At 46.5% G+C, this 17,705-nt stretch overlaps 1 protein-coding gene across 8 annotated transcripts in view; it reads left to right on the plus strand.

Annotated features, from left to right (window-relative positions):
- The window catches only part of RECK (reversion inducing cysteine rich protein with kazal motifs), a 909,451-nt gene that overhangs the window by 53,281 nt on the left and 838,465 nt on the right, over positions 1–17,705 (plus strand). The window lies entirely within an intron of this gene.

The following is a 17,705-nucleotide window of genomic DNA, read 5'->3' on the forward strand; positions in this document are numbered from 1 at the left end:
CCCATTGACACCTACTGGGACATAGTGGCTGCATGGACAGGTAATGTGTCCCAATATGACATAAGGGTGCATGCAAGTGTGGGTCCAGTGTAAAAAAAGACCTAGCAAGGTAAGATTGTTTTGTCTGAGTTATCCACACATCTCACAGTAAGGGCTCATGCACACAGGACATTTTAAAAAATGCCAGCGCTACAGCAGTGCTAAAAACACAATTTTTTTGTTTAGCTGCTTTTTTACATTAGCGTTTTTCCACGTCAGCGTTTTTTGGGGCGTTTTTTATTGAAAACACTCTCTATAATGTAAAAGCGCCTAAAAACGTCAAATGCAGCTAAACACCGTTCTTGATTTAACAGTTCTGGCAGTAATCAGGCCTGGGTGTGACAAGTGAAATTTAACTCCGCTTTCTAAAACATTGTGGTTTATCACAGTTTGTTCATGATTCGGGCAATTACTTTTTCACATCGGGCTGGGCAGGTTTGAACTGCTTTTTTCCCTTAATAAATGAGATAATAATTTAAAAACGACATCCTGGATTTACTCAGGTTATCATTGTGTAATGCTAAAATTTGTTTAATGATCTGAATCCTTTAAGTGTGAGAAATATCAGAAATATGCAAAAAAAATAAAAATCAGGAAGGGGGAAAAAAATTTTCACAGTACTGTATATACAGTATATATTTTTTTGTAGATGTTATCCCATGAACTCTGTTTTCAGCCACAAGAGAGACTTATAAAGCTGGGGGAAGGGACTGCAGGGGAACATGTCAGCAAGTGACAGAGAAACAGCTTGACACCCATCTTCACATTGAAGAGCTGTGAAGGGGGGGTTGTGTCACCACAAAGAACAGGATACTTTTTAATACAAATACATGGTAAAACAGGCACATGTCATAAATATGAAATGTTTGGGTAACATATATAAGCGATAAGCACCAAAGAAAAACAGCAGAGAGACATTGATACTGGATACAAATCTGTTAAAATTGGTAGTGTCACAAAAGTTCAATAAAAATTATGTTTTAACCACTTCCCGCCCAGCCTATTGCAAAATGATAGCTGGGCGGTGGTTCCTTTATCCTGACTGGATGTCACATGACATCTTTCAAGCTAACAGCAGACGCGTTCTGGGTGGGTGGGCTTGGAGTGCAGTGCTTTGCGTCCACATTTTTTTTTTTTTTTTTTTTGAGGCCTATTAGTCCATGCATAGTAGTCCATTATGCTTTACCTTTGCAGGGAATGAAAGAGGAAGTAAACTCATCAGGGTTTACTTCCTCTTTAATATCCAGTTATAATTTGTGCATTAGGGAAAGAATTCAGCACGTACGGCTTCTGCATAGCATTGCACCTGCAATTTGAAAACCCTAGAGGCAAATAAAGCCCCCTCTGATTCCCCAGAATTATCCGACTGCTCCTGATCATTGTCCCTGATGTAGTATCATCATCATTAATAATAATCATTTATTATCATCATCAGTACCTGCTCTTCTGCGAGGACCTAGTGATTAAAGTAGTGATTGTTTTCCTCTAAACCATTTAATGCTGCTGCTAAAATGTCCTCAGTGACATGTGCAGGAGCTGCCATATTAAGAGAAGCCTGACAGGGACAATGGCTCATCCTGTGCGGCTGCATCATGTCTAGAAGGGGAGGATGGAACCCTGCAAGCATGACTAGGACCCCCCAAATCGGATGACGACACCTTAGTGCCCCTCTTCTCTGCCCCTGAACTTCTTCTACAGGAAGGCATAGTCCTAAGCTAGAAAAAATCAGAGATACTAATGCAGGTGCATCAACTGCTGAGCTAGTCTAGCAATACAAACAATATGCTGCTAATTTGCACAGCCTGATGCTGAGTAGGCATCTTGGTGTGCCTGCATCCAACACACATGGAGTTGCTTAAATGCCCCAAGCTGCTGTGTCTCTCTTGTATGCAGAGCTCTGGCGTCTGGGAGTTTATTAAAAAAATTCCGCCCTGCGCCTGTGCTGTGGCTGGCGTGCACACCCCCCCTGTTTCCCCGCCAACTGGCTTCAAAGTGCGCCCCCCCCGTGCATGTGCCTAGGGTAACGAGTGTCGTGGATCCTGGACTACGAGGGACCCCCATACACAGTTGTGGCAGAGCCTGCAGCTGAGCAAGTGAGCCTCAACAGACTGGCACTGAGCTTTCGTAAGAACGTAGAACACCAGGTGCCTCTTTACTCCATCCAGTGGCGGAAACAGGTAAGACATGCAGCTACTCAGGAGATGTTTTCATAGGATTTTCTCACTTACCTTCTCCCCGCCACAGGAACTGCTGAAGACCAGACAGATCCAATCTTCACCCATTACGGCGGGTAGTGTTGTTTCAACCTTCTGGGTTCCTATCTAAAGGAGGCCTCTTCCCTGGACCTGTAGAAGACTCTGCCAGAGTATCTTTGCACATTTTTTAATACGTGCCCAAAGTACTGGATTCCAGAGCCCAGTCCTACAAGAGGGACATTACAGGAAAAACCTCGCTCTTCCACGAGGCCCGGGTACCATCCATTTTTTATTTTTTTTTTCTTTTCTTTTCTTGTTGGCACATCTTTAACTGTGACCAACACCTTAGACACTGCTGAAAAAACGGAGGTATTCTCCTTATGGGAACGCTTATATAGAGGAGGACTTGTCTTCATTGGGTGTGCCAGTGTCCAATCACCTATTGGTGAGCTATACAACCCATTAAGTAATAAACAAGGCTCTGTGTCCTGTGGTGTATGAAAAAGAAAAAAAAATCTTTAGGCTGGTCATGTAACTTTCAGCCAGTTTCCAGGGCTGCTGCAGGAGGGGCTGAGCGGCCATGTAATCTCTCTGGCTGACGTCAGAGGAAGAACTTGGCCCCTCCTGCAGAAGCCATGTATCGGAAGTATACAGCGTCCGCGAGTCACGTGACCAGCCTGAAGATCGTTCTAAAATGGTATTTATGATCCTCGTTTTTATAAAAGAAAGGTAAAATGTGCTATGCCTACCTATAATAGAGGGGCTGCCAGTGATTTGTATATACAGGTTGTCAAGTTGGGGGAACCAGCTAGATCTTTGCACAGGCTTTGCAGCTCTACAGCTTCACGCCAGCAATATAACAGAAGGAAATATAAGCCTTACAGACTTGCAGAGTTCAGACCTGCCATCGCAGTAAAACAGTACCTGTTTTTTTTAGATGGTAACTTCCCCTGCTAGCATGTTTTCAGGCAGAACACTGCCATGCACTTTCACAACTGCACACCAATCCACCGTGCACCATCCACAGTCTCCTCTAAGCTCCTCTGCCCACACCTACAACTTCCTGTCTTTTTTTTTTTTTTTAAACCCACTTCCTCTGATCAGTGAGTTAACCCTTTTGTTCCCTTAAAGGGACCACAGCCCAAACAGAGGGGAAATATAACATCCTTCCAGGAACCAGCAACGACGTCCTGTACATATCCCCCCTCTAACCCAACGCCAAGGAGGTGGTGGCAACAGTGGAGCTAAAACAATGGACATTTTGATGCAGTCTCCCAGGCCTTTGCTCCACTACAAACTTAAATTCCTGGAGTGCCAGGAACCAACGAGTAATCCTGGCATCAGCCTAAAATTCCTCCCCAAGAGATCATTTTTGAGGGATTCCAGAGCCCACTTAATGGTCAGACACTCTCACTCAACTACAGTGTAGCTTTTCTCCTCTGGTGTCAACTTCCTACTGAGGAAGACTACCAGTTGCTCCTCGCCTTGAACAACCTGTAATAAAACAGCTTCCAATCCTACATCAGAAGCATCAGTCTGGACAATGAACTCTTTTGAAAAATTGGGAGCTATCAGCACAGGGTGTTGGCACAGTGCCAACTTGAGCTCCAAAAAAGCCTTTTCGGTGTCTGCATTCCAGTCAACCATTATCGATTTCCAACCCTTAATCAGATCGATCAATGAAACGGCCAATGAGGCAAAGTTGGGAACAAACCTCCTGTAGTATCCCACCATGCCCATGAATACATGTACCTGCTTCTTTGTGAGGGGGTGGGGCCAGTTTTGTATAGCATCTACCTTGCTGACCTGAGGTTTCACCAGCCCTCTACCCACGATATGTGCTAGGTATTTCACCTCCTCCATTTCCAAAGCACATTTTTCAGGGTTTATTGTAAACCCCTCCTTCCAAAGGGAGTCCAGTAATGCCTGGACTTTGGGCAAGTGTGATTCCCAGTCTCTGCTAAAAATTACCATGTCGTCCAAGTACACAGAGGCACACTCCTGGTAAGGTCGTAAAATCCTATCCATTGCTCGCTGGAGCAGTTTGTAGTCCAAAAGACATTCTTTTGTATTGAAAACACCCCTCTGGGGTAGAAAAATCAGTTCTCTAGCCACCTTAGTCAATGGGATATGCCAATACCCCTTAGTAAGGTCTAACATAGTGATATGCCTGTCTGGATCTAGTCTCTCAATAAGCTAATCTATCCGGGGCATGGGGTTAACTTCATTAAGCTTCTGGAAATCATTGCAGAATTGCAGAGTCTCATTGGGCTTTGGTACCAACACAATCGGGCTCGACCACTCACTTTGAGATTCTTAAATAATCTCCAAGTCTAACATCTTCTTCACTTCCTCAGAAACAGCCTTCCTTTGAACCTCTGGGATAAGGTAAGGCTGGACAAAAAAACTGACTCCTGGTTCCGTGATAATATCGCGCTCTCTGACATTAGTTGGACCTGGCAAGTCTGAAAATTTTTCTTTATTTCTCTGCAAGAACTCCTTTGCTTGCTGACTTTGGATTTTAGACAGGGTATTTGCTACTTGGACACACTTAACCCCATCCTGAGGCTCAAGTCTTGCACCAGCCAGGGAGGCCACCGGTCCTCTGTCCACCTAAGGCTTTAACAAGTTTACGCTAGCCCGAGGCATCACCGCTCCCCAGCCATTGACAGCCTCTCCTTTATCATTTACCTCCCCCATTTTTTCCACAACTTCAAAAAGGGACCTCACTACTTACTTTCCACAGTAGGAATCAACACTGCCACTTGATCCCCCACGTGGAAGAGCCTAGTTTAGCTTCCTTGGCTTTTTGCAAATGTTCCTTGACCAGTGGCATCACGCTTATGATCCTTTCCTGCATTTGGGAGACATATTTGAGAACACTTGTGCTGGATAGGTTCACTTTCCCATTCCTCTTTAACAAAGTCAAGCATGGTCTCTGCTCATATACCAACTGAAAGGGTGTTAAACCAGTGGAGACCTGGGGCACTTTCCAAATAGGAAAGAGAGCCGGTAACAGGCAGTCCCAGTCGTTCCCATGCCTTTGTACCACTCTCTTGAGCATGGCCTTAAAAGTCTTATTAAAGCATTCCACCAAGCTGTCCGTTTGGGGATGGTAGACTGATGTGTGCAGCTGTGTAATCCAGAACAGCTTGCACACATCGGCCATAACCCTCGACATAAATAGAATGCTCTGGTCTGAGTATTTACTTAGGAAAACCAGTCCATGTAAACTGGAATAACTCCTGGGCGATAGCCTTAGAGGAGGTATTCCACAGGGGTAGTGCCTTAGGATATCGAGTGGCATAGTCAAGGATCACTAGTATGTAGGAGTAACCTCAAGCAGAGTTTACCAAGGGACCCACTATATCCATGACTATCCTTTTGAACAAGGACCTCATTTATGGGCAGAGGGACCAAAGGGCTTATGGAAGTGAGTCACTGGAGCGGTCAACTGACAGGTGGGACAAGAGGTACAGTATTACTTTATCCCTACTTTCAGACCCGGCCAGTAAAACCGGTCGGTGATCCTTGCCTTTTGTCTTCTCAATTCCCAGGTGTCCCCCTAAAACATTGTCAGGGGCCAAGTTCAGAACCTTTTGTCTATACTGTTGAAGTACCAAGAATTGTTCCACCACATTTTCTATTACTTTAACCCGATAAATTCATTACATACTGTGAAATGTGGCCATCACTCATTCACACCTGGCTCTTGGGGAACCCCATTTACTACTACAACCTGTTCCGATGCCCGGACCAGTGGGTTCCTGCATCTGGGCAGTACCTAATACCCCCAGGGGAACACCCAAACCCGGCAGGGCAGGGGTAGAGGCCACTTCCTCATCCTCTTCCCCCAGCATTACCTAAAGTGGAGAAGGTTCCCCCTAAGTATTCAGGTAGGTCTGGGAAAACACATATTTTGGCATCCTTAACAGTATCATGATTACTTTTATCACCATTAAACAAAACCAGGCTGCTTTCGGCACATTGCTGGGCAACTGCATGGTATAAAGGGCGTGAGGTGTACGGAAATGGTGCTGGTTTTTGAGTTTCTGGTCTGTGGAATGCAAGGCGTCTGATTTTGTTGCAAAATCATGTACTACCTTTTGGCACTAGTGACGGTGCTTTTTACTAAACTTTTATGCAATAAACTTTTATTTACGGATTTACACAGTGGGGAGCGCATGTGAAGAGTCACCAAATTTGTAGATTCAAATAATTTTTTTACTTTACAACTATTTTTTATGAACTTTCAAATTGAATGGATTCTATAGGTTGATGTTAATTTGCTGATCTGTGCAATTTGGAATCACTAAAAAAATTGACACTTTTTGGATACATACTCAGTAAGGTGTTCAAAAAACTGATCAATAAGTGTGTTTGCACATTTAACACATTTGCACCTTGTATATGATGTCTTAAAGTGACAGTACAACTTTTTTTTTTTTTTTTTTTTCATTTTATTATTTATTTCCTTTTTTTCATTCTATTTTTCATTTAATCTTCCAAGGATTTTATTAACATGCTCTGTCACATTGGTAACACTTAGCAGCGCGAATCTTACAAAAATTTCTCATTCCTTCACTGATTTCACACTTGTGGGTACAGCTGGGGTAGGCTGCAGCTAATTTTCATCTCCTGGAGTGGAACACTATATTATATATATATATATATATATATATATATATATATATATATATATATATATATATATATATATATATATACCATTAGCATTAATAACATTTGGTAGTTCAGGATTATTCCCCTCAACAACAGGAACAGAGGGGCTAGTTTCTCTCCAGTCTCTGGATCATCTCTGAACATCATGCACCAAGTTCTTCACCACCCCCACCTCTTCTGTACTAGTGCCACAGACTCTGGAGATGGACACCGAGATGAAAGGGCACTCAAGTATCCTTGTGAATGCACACAACCGTAAAGTTTTACTTACTGGGCCGATCCTCCCAATTACTCTGGGATTAACCAGGGTTAACGTGCTTCCAGAGTCCAACAAAGCCCTGGCAGGAGGTGGTTCACTAGAACTTCACACTCAAATTTCCCCTAACCAAGGTCAAGATGTGTTGTGCAAGCTTTATGGGCATAAAAAGACCCTCTCCGGAGAACCATTCCATGGCCTCCTCTTGCAGTGGGCAGTGTGCCCGGGTATAGCCCTGGAATGACACCTCCAACATTGTACACCCCCCCGTTCCGAACAGGAACAGACTGCTGAGGAGGGACGGAGAGTGACTCTTGGCCTTGCGGGATTTTTATTCCAGAGCTCCTTGGGACATTCTTACGAAGGGCTGCAGTTGATCGAATAGGTCATGGCACACTGGGACTGGGTGCATGGTAGGGCCAAGTAGATCATCCACCACTGTATATCTTTCCACCATCTCGACAAGGAGGTTCACTGTTTTGGGGTCTCCATGGCTGATCCACAGTTGAAGGTCGTCTGGCAGGGACCTCCGGTATCGGTCAAGCATGACCCACGCCACGATTTGGGGCCCAGACAACAAGTCGGGCTGCAGCCATTTTTTTTTTACCAGTTGCCCCAGGTCATGCCGAACGCCCGTAGTCACCCCCAGATGAGCCAGAATTTCTGCCTTTTAGCTTTTGATAATCTTTAGCATTATCGGGTGACAGGTTGAAGTAGGCTTTTTGAGGATCTCTAGTGAGGAAAGGAGCAATGAGGCTGGCCCACTGGTCCTGCGGCCACCCTTCTCTCTCTCTGCCGTCCTCTCAAATGTAGCAAGAAATGCTTCTACATCATCACTCGGACAACTTGTGCAGAAAATGGCTTGCCTTCACGGTCACCTGGATGCCAGGGGCAACATTCCCTTGCTCAAGCCCCTTAGAAAGCTGCTGCACTGTTTCTTGTAAGGCAGTCACCTGAGCCTGCATAACCCCTTGCTGGGTCGCCTGCTGGGCTGAGTACTTTTTCTGCTGAGCCAAGGTCTCTTTGTGATGAGTTTGTTGTATCTCCAGCTGGGTTGCTAACCACTTCCTTGTGGTGAGTCTGCACTTGAATATTAGCAATGGATAGCTGTTTAATTAGCTCCTCCATTGGTTCAGCTTTTTGGGTTTGTGCAGCTTTAACCCAGGACATAAATCCAACGTACTGTCCCTTTTTTAAATGTCAGGCTTTAAGTCCAATGCAAAAAAAAACAAAACGCCCCATTCCCCATTAGTTGGAATGTTTTCCTTTTCTCTCTGGCAGTGTCCTTCCCCTGCTGGGTCGGATCAACTGTGAGGGGCATTCGAGGCCGTGGTGGCCCCCCCCGACACCTGGGGGATCCATCTTGAGGGGATTGCCTTAATCTGATGCAGATCTATTTTTGGTTGCTTTTAACTGATGTATCTAGTGCGGGCCATGGTGCTGGTATGTATGCATGCTTCACTACTGGTGTCAGATATGATGTGTGTACTCTCTGCCCATTCATGTGTTCTTAACTTACATTATGTTACATCATTTATGATCTTCTTTCTTAAATGGCCCTGTAGAAGGGATACACTTTTGCTCCTGAAACGTGTCGGGCATAACGAGACGAAACAACAACGTCATCTGCCAGCTCCATACGAGCCCCTGTATATCTTGCTGTTTTATGTAATTGAACGTGTTTACTATGCATTAATAAACTTTTATATATTTTTGTAGCAAAACAATGTAATATTTTTGAGCCTGCCCTTAAAATCCTAAGTACCGGGGGGGGGGGGGGGGGGTAACTTTTCAATTATCGTTCCTGTGGATCCTACTCACTGTGTGTCCATCTCTGCTACATCAGGCTAAAATGTTCACATCGTCTCCTTCACAAATATAAATTCAGGTTTGACAATCTGGTAATTTTTCCATCAGCTTCCCTGACAGCAGCCGAGTGACTCCTGGTTGGTTGTCCTCCACCATGAGTCCTGGAAGATGTTCATGATGGGGAACATAAGGATCATCTAGGCCCCATTCTAGCGATGTCCTTCCCTGCACCTCTCTCTGGAACCAGGAGAACCTCGGAAGCTTGCGTGGCTTCCCTTTCTCAGGATGGACACGGGCATTGAGTGGCCCAACTGCCTGTACTTAGCACTTCTGGTCTGGGTCTTGGATGGTTTGTTCTGGAACCGCCACCGGACATAAACAGGTGTCTGCAGGGATCCCTCTGCCCTCTCAGCTGGCTCTGGCGCATCTAACATCTCTGAAAGCACCTCCACATCTTCCTGAGAGTCTCCTAACATCCATTCTCTTTCTGAGCTGCTATGTGATGACATTCTTCCCAGTTAGCATCTATTGGCTCCAAACTCTGCCTGCAACCTGTGGTGACCCTCAGTCTATTCCCCCATACCTGGCGATCCTCTCTGGCTCACCTAAAGATGAGTTGTCTTCATGAGGTGTCTTCACACACTGGCTCCTTCCAGGAGGGGTTGACAGGGTGAATGGGTACAGCTGGCCTTCTGGGGACATCTGGTTTCTGCTGGGCAGCACTGTCAGACACCAGGTCTCTGGCCGGACTGCAAGCCAAGGCAGACTCCCAACCTCCTTCACAGGTGCTGATTGTCTTTGCAGGGGAATCTCAGTCCTGACACTCAAACCCTTCCGGGATGTCTTTGGCTGTTCCGTACATAGACCTGATTGCTGTGGGTTTAGCGGCTCCTGCTTGCTTGGTCAGTTTTGTTAGGGGCTTGTTCCAGTGCCCACACTGAAACCAGGAACTGACCATAGCGGTAGGTCTCCTGCAGCCAGGACACAGCAGACACAGCTTCTCTGCCCTTTCAATCAATCCGAGGACAAATCCCCCTTGATGCTCCAGTCGAACACTGGTGTCGCCCAGTGTCACCTCTGCAGTTAGGGCAGCCAAGTCAGCACAGGGCACACTCACGCACCGTCCATCATCTTACTCCTCTCTCTGCATACAGAATACGCTGGATTTTCTCTGGGGCATGGCTCTACCTCCAAGTTTGCAAACTGGCTGGCACTAACAGTTCTTAAAAGCAGGCTTGTTGCCGTGCGCTCTGTAACTTCTTCTCGGCTAAACTGAAGTTTTCAGGCACGAACAGCATGTTCACGGTCACTGTACACACAGTGACACTTGCTACTCAGCACCAATCGTGCCTGAGCAACTGAATGTAGGCAGCAATGAAAGTTCACTGTGGTTACCATGAGCAACAGCATAGTCTGTAACACATGCCACACTGTTTTTAGCAGGATCAGAACCGTCTCTAGCTTCACCCATGGTTGAACTACTGATAGACCCCCCTCCTGTAGGAACCCTCCGGCTTTATGTCATAGGCAACAGCAGACATCTCTGTGTACACTGTACTGTTCTCAGCAGGTCATTGCAACACACATTCACTTTCCCCAGCTCTATGCAGACCGCTGGGTATTTTGTAATCCAAGTGCGCAATCGTCCACAGTGGTTAAAGCAAGTTCTGGGGTATGGCAAGTAGCCATCCCCAGCCACGGTTAGATTGACTGAGCATGCAGTACAGCTGGTTGGTGGCAACCTTCCTGTGGTTTTTATGGACAATGGCACCAACATGATAGCAAAGAACAGTCTCTGGCTCAATATTTTTTGTTTGCTAGAGGCAACTGCCATGCCGGGTACCATGGGCAAATCCCAAGCACGAGCCCCCAAATGTATCACTACCCCCATAAGAGTCGCTACTGTCCTGGGTCCCCCCTGCTGCACAGCCAGTCACATAGAATTTTGTTTGCATATTCTAATCCATAAAACAGTCATGGGCTTGTTTTTAAAAAAAAATTTAATGTTTTATTAGGGGTGATAACTTGGATGGGGTAGGAATTTATGGAATGCCCAATTTGAAAAATGTCTAGAACTATGAACAAAAGGACACTTCCTTGCTATTTACAAAAGCCCTCTGAGTGCATCCTGAAGGCTAAATCGTGGCCGCAGGGGAGTATCCAGAGCACTTATCCATGCAGCTGCTATGTGGAGACCGTTCCCCTGTGAAGGATACACAGCAGAAAGACCCCAGTTATGCAGAATGGGCCACAGGATTCAAAAGAACCATTTTAAATCTGGTGCTCACCACAGTCAAGAACATTCATTACCAAAACAAAGGGTCCACTATACTGTGCTGTGACAAAGAACCAAGTAAGAATATGTGCCTGTTGCTTTTTCTGCTCTTGTGTTTTTGGTAAAATCTTGGGAGAGACCAAATAAAAAGGATGCGCATAGTAAAATGTGCACTTTATGCAGTGGTGCTACAGTTACTCCTTGACCAAAAAAAAAAAAAAAAAAACTGCCAGAAACAAATGTTTTAAGAGAAAGAACAGAGAAAATTAGGTCTCATCTCTGGTCCTATTAATGATATTAATAGATAATATACCACTTTTTAAAGCGGTTTTCCCACTATAAAAAAGTCAGCAGCTACAAATACCGCAGCCGCTGACTTGCCTGTCCCAGGGTCCATTTATGCAGGGGATCGAAGCCTCGCTCGTCTCCCTCTCTGTTCGGCGGCGCCAGCATTTTAACTGTGGACGCTCGGCTGTGGCTTCACAGCTGGGCACCCACTGCGCATGCGTGCCGTGACTGGCCGTGCAATCATCTGGGACCTGTCACGTGTCCTAGATTGACAGAGGGAGGGGAAAGAGGCGATATCCCTTCCTGCGCCAAGGGAAGTAAAGTCAGGAGCCCAGGCACTGGAGGAGGCAGATTTCGAGGGACCACATAGCAACAGGGAAAAAAGGTAATTAAAAAAATATTTTTTTTTCCCCAAATTTGTTTTATTTAATTTTTTCAAGTACATTAAGTACATTAATGACATTTTGTTTTTTGGAGTGGAATACCACTTTAAGCATAATATCATGCATGTGAGACTCATTTAAAATCAGCCTTATATACTGTAGGTGTAGGCCGGTATTAGAGTAACCCCTGGTAATTTGGTTAGCAGTTGATGTAGCCATTACAGGATCAATAAATCACTTATTACATCTGTGGAAAACAAATCAGTCATATTTAGGGATGGCCGAACGGTTCGCCCGGCGGTCGGTTTGTGGAATTTCGGCTGTTCGCGGTCTGCCTGATCGGCGGACTATTGCCGCTGTTCGCCCGGCGGACTTACGTGTTTACTGTGTAAAAGAACTTTGACCTATGACACATCCATCATGGGGTACAGGACAGCCAATTGAGACATTACAGCACATGGACACTTGGACATTGCCCCTAACTTATAAATATACCCGATCCAGCGGCCATTTTACGTTATTTCGTATCTCACTATAGGGCAGTGATGGCGAACCTTGGCACCCCAGATATTTTGGAACTACATTTCCCATGATGCTCAACTACACTGCAGAGTGCATGAGCATCATGGGAAATGTAGTTCCAAAACATCTGGGGTGCCAAGGTTCGCCATCACTGCTATAGGGAGAGGTTGCTGTGTGGAGCAGGGAGAGAATGCAGTGACCCAAATCGCTAGCTATTAGGTCCACAAAAGTTCTTTTAAGGACTGGTATGGTATAGGTGTAGTTCAGGATATAGGTTTGGGGCACCGCTATTCAAGTCATTGTTGCAGCAGCCTGTCTTTTGTCAGTGCTGAGAGAGGGACAGGACGCTGTGTGCAGCAGGAAAACTCAGTTTAATCATTAGCTGTTACTATTAGGTGTACAAAAGTCCTTTTCAGGACTGGTATGGTAAAGTAGTACAGGATATAGTTTTGCGTGCTATTCAAGTTATTGTTGCAGCAGCCTGTATTTTGTCAGTTTAAATAGAGACAGACAGGAAGCTGTGTGTGGCAGTGAGGGACAGTCAGTTTAATCAGTAGCTGTTACTATTAGGTCCACAAAGGTTCTTTTCAGGACTGGTATGGTAATAGGCTTGTACACGTCTAATATTCTTTCTTCCAAATATAGAAAGAATATTATACTTGACTGCTGCCCTTCTGCTGCAGTAGTCCTTAATGAGTATAGGGACTGAGGTACAGTCTGCTAATCACAACCTACTAGTTCCACAAAGGTCCTTATAAGGACTGGTAAGGTATAGTGTACTACAGTATATAGGGTTGAGTGAGGTACAGTCTGCTAATCACAACCTACTAGTTCCACAAAGGTCCTTAAGGACTGGTATAGGTGTACTATTTGGTGTGCAGTATATAGTTGTGTAATACACGTATAAAATACTTGCACATACTTGACTTCCTCCTAGGGCTGCTTATGAGGGGCTCCCATCATCCCTGTGCTGTGCTGAACTACTCCTGGGGCTGTACCTCTGCTGTGCATATTATGAGGGGCTCCCACCATCCCTGTGCTATGCTGAACTACTCCTAGGGCTGTACCTCTGCTGTGCATATTATAAGGGGCTCCCACCATCCCTGTGCTATGCTCATTATGAGGGGCTCCCACCATCCCTGTGCTATGCTCATTATGAGGGGCTCCCACCATCCTGACTTCCTCCTGGGGCTGTACCTCTGCTGTGCATATTATGAGGGGCTCCCACCATCCCTGTGCTGACTTCCTCCTGGGGCTGTACCTCTGCTGTGCATATTATGAGGGGCTCCCACCATCCCTGTGCTACGCTGACTTACTCCTGGGGCTGCTTACGGTGCTGGTGTCAGTGCTGTATATCACGGTGCTGGTGTCAGTGCTTTGTCACGCTGTTGATGTCAGTGCTCTCTATCACGGTGCTGGTGTCAGATCACTCTATCACGGTGCAGGTGTCATTGCTGTATGTCACGCTGCCTGTGATCATCTCCTGCACCCTCTTCTTTGCCTACCCTGACCTTCCCTCTCCTCCATTGCCTTCATGCGCTCCACAGTCCTGAATTGTCACAATTTCACATATAAAAAAAGAATGCTTGTAGTTGTCGATCCCAGATTCATCTCATGCATGTGTTATGTCATTGGCCATGTGGTGGGACTATATTTGCACAGCTAGTAATTATTTTGTGGCTGCAAATTTGACCTGTAGGTTTGCAAAGTTTGCCTCCCATTGAAGTCAATGGGGCCTGCCGCGAACGTTGCGGTTTGCTAGCTATCGGCCGTGTTCGCAGTCTGCATTCGCGAAACGTCCCGTCGGAAGTTCATCCATCTCTAGTCATATTGTTCACGGCTAGACTCTAGAGGAGAGCCTGGCATAGGAGCAATGTGTCCATGAATGCCATCTTCTCATTAGACACAGAGCTCTCTCTAGATTTGTTCAGCCATCTTGGTTTCATTAGGGGTTATATTGCCCCTGCAGCTTGTGAAGTTACAGACAGAGATGCATTTGTGAGAGCGAATTGACCTAGCATAAGGTACAGGTCCTTGTCAAGTAGGGAAAGCATAGAGATGCTCACAGATGTCTCTGGAGTTGGCTCTGTGTTTGAAGATGGTCACCATTAGCCTTTTTAGCCTTATTTGGTGCAGCCTTGTACATTGCACAAATATATATACCTAGGTTTCTGTAATTTTGTACAAGGGTACAATTACTTTATTGATAAACATTGGTTAACAATAAAATAATTTTATAGGGAGGATGAGTTTCTGGTTCTTCACCTTATACTCCAGTTGGTATTAAATAAAGCTGGCCATCACTTATTCCACTGAAACAGTGCTTTGCAAAATGTTTTTTTCATTTTTTTTGGCCATTTGGCTGCTCTCTCTCTCCCACCTCCCCCCCCCCCCACCCTCTGGAAGCTTGGATGACAAATTTCCAGTTAGCAAACCCCACAACTATGGTTTTTCTCCAGTCATGTCCCACACAGGGAATCAGAAAAAAAGGCACACATAAGAATGTAAATGGAGTAGAAATGAGCAGAACAGGTGTTGTCTAGCAACTATACAGATTGTTTTTTCAGCTCCTTCATGCTGGAAGGTTAAACAAACATTAACGTCTGAACCCAGTTTTGCTACTTGTATGTGTTGTAAATGCCGCGTACACACGATCAAACAATCGGGTGGAAAAGTCCAGCAAACTCAAGTCCGCTGGACAATCCCCCCGTGTGTAGCCTGCGGCAGACTTTTTTGACCCGAAAGTACAGCGGACTTAGAAAGTAGTTTTGCACTTCAATCTTCCCGCCAGACTTGCATTTCGGCGGACAATCCGGCCGTGCGTATGCCAGTCCGCCGTACTTTTGAAATGAACGGACTTTTCCCGCCCGGAGAAAAGTCCGCTCATTTTGAGCGGGTCTCCAGGTAGGCAGGGCCCGCGAAGGAGACGTCGCTGGCCCCGCCACCTGGTATGGACTTAAAGGGAAACCCCAACGCCCAAAAAAATTGACGTGAGGGTCCCCCCAGGTCCACATCAGACCTTTGTCCAAGCATGCTACCCGGCCAGCCAGGAAAGGGGGGACGAGCGAGCGCCGTACCAGGCCGCGTGCCCTCAACACGGGGGGGGTGCCTTGGGGAAGGGGGGGGCGCACGGCCCCCCTACCCCAAAGCACCTTGTCCCCATGTTGAGGACAAAGGCCTCTTCCCGATAACCCTGGCCGTTGGTTGTCGGGGTCTGCGGGGTGGGGGGCTTATCTGAATCCGGGAGCCCCCTTTAATAATGGGGTCCCCGGATACCGGCCCCCCACCCTATGTGAATGAGTATGAGGTACAATGTACCCCTACCCATTCACCTGTGAAAAAAAAAAGTACAAAAAAAAACCACAACACAGGGTAAAAATAGTTTATTGCACAGCTCCGGGGGTCTTCCGTCTTCGGGGGTCTTCTCGCCGGACTTCTCCGCTATCTTCTTCTAGCTCTTTTACTAGCGGAGGAGCCTGACTTTCTTCCTCGCCGCCGGCCTCTTCTTCAGACTTGGGGGGTCTTGTCCCCCTCTTCGGTTCTTCTGCCAGGCCACCGCACATTCTTATAGCTCTTTTACAGGCGGTGGCCCGGTCATCTGTCGCCGCCTTCTGTTGTTCTGTTCTTCTCTTCAGATGTTGACCCGTCGCTCCCTCCGCTCACATAATGTCGGGGACTGGGCGCACGGCGACTTATATAGGGACATCACCGGATGATGTCCCCGCCTATTATGATGTCACAGTCCAAGCATCCTCTGGGACTGTGACACCATAATGGGCGGGGACATCATCTGGTGATGTCCCTATATAAGTCGCCGCGCGTCGCGTCGGAGCCATTGTTGACTCGTCGCTCCCTCCGCTCCCTCCGCTCACATCTAAAGAGAAGGCGGCTGCGACAGCGGCAACAGAAGACCGGGCCACCGCCTGTAAAAGCTATAAGGAGTATAAGATAGCGGAGGAGTCCGGCGAGAAGACCCCCGAAGACGGAAGACCCCCGGAGCTGTGCAATAAACTATTTTTACCCTGTGTTGTTTTTTTTTTGTACTTTTTTCGCAGGTGAATGGGTAGGGGTACATTGTACCCCATACTCATTCACACAGGGTGGGGGGCCGGTATCCGGGGGCCCCCTTATTAAAGGGGGCTCCCGGATTCCGATAAGCCCCTTGCCCGCAGACCCCGACAACCAACGGCCAGGGTTGTCGGGAAGAGGCCCTTTTCCTCATCAACATGGGGACAAGGTGCTTTGGGGTGGGGGGGCCGCGCGGCCCCCCTTCTCCAAGGCACCCCCCATGTTGAGGGCACGCGGCCTTGTTACGGCTCAGGAGGGGGGGGGGGGGGGGCGCTCGCTCGTCCCCCCCCCCTTTCCTGGCCGGCCGGGTAGCGTGCTTGGACAAGGGTCTGATGTGGACCCTGGGGGGATCCCCACGCCGATTTTGTTCAGCGTTGGGGTTCCCCTTTAAGTCCATACCAGGTGGCGGGGCGAGCGACGTCTCCTTCGCGGGCCCCGCCTACCTGGAGACATGCTCGAAATGAGTTTTAGTATGTGAGTATTAGTCCGCTGAAAAAGTGCCGTGTGTGGGCAAGTAGCCCGTTCGGAAAGTCGGACGGACAGTCCGCCTGATAGTCGGCTACGTGTGTACGCGGCAAAGCTGTACATGTCTTTTCAGCATTGTACTAACTTTCTTTCCTGAGGGACCAGACAAAAATTTTTCTGCCTCCCAACTGACATAACTCGATTGAAAACCTGAAGGTATTTGGGCAGAAAATTGTCAGCTGAAAAGCAGGTGCATCCATTTTTATGCCTGAAGAATTCCTCTCCTCCTATAGAACTGCTCTCATACTCTTAACAAGCCCAGGAAACAAACTCCTGAAACTTGACACGTGCAAAATCATCTACAAAAGTCCTTAACCACTTCAGCCCCGGACCAATAAACACCTTAAGGACCAGAGGTCTTTTTCCAATTTCGCACTGCGCTGCTTTAACTGGTAATTGCGCGGTCATGCAATATTGCACCCAAACGAAATTTGCGTCCTTTTCTTTCCACAAATAGCGCTTTCTTTTGATGGTATTTAATTGCCTCTGCGATTTTTTTTTTTTTTTTTTTTTTTTTTTTTTTTTTTTTTTGCGATATAAATGGAAAAAGAGCGAAAATTTTGAAAAAAAAAAAACATATTCTTCTTTTTGTTATAAGAAAAATCGAATAAACTAAATTTTAGTCATACATTGAGGGCAAAATTTATTCAGCCACATGTCTT

This window comes from Lithobates pipiens, unplaced genomic scaffold, assembly GCF_037356315.1.
Source record: "Lithobates pipiens isolate NorthernLeopardFrog02 unplaced genomic scaffold, aLitPip1_a1.2 Scaffold_19, whole genome shotgun sequence".
In the NCBI taxonomy this organism is placed as follows: domain Eukaryota; kingdom Metazoa; phylum Chordata; class Amphibia; order Anura; family Ranidae; genus Lithobates; species Lithobates pipiens.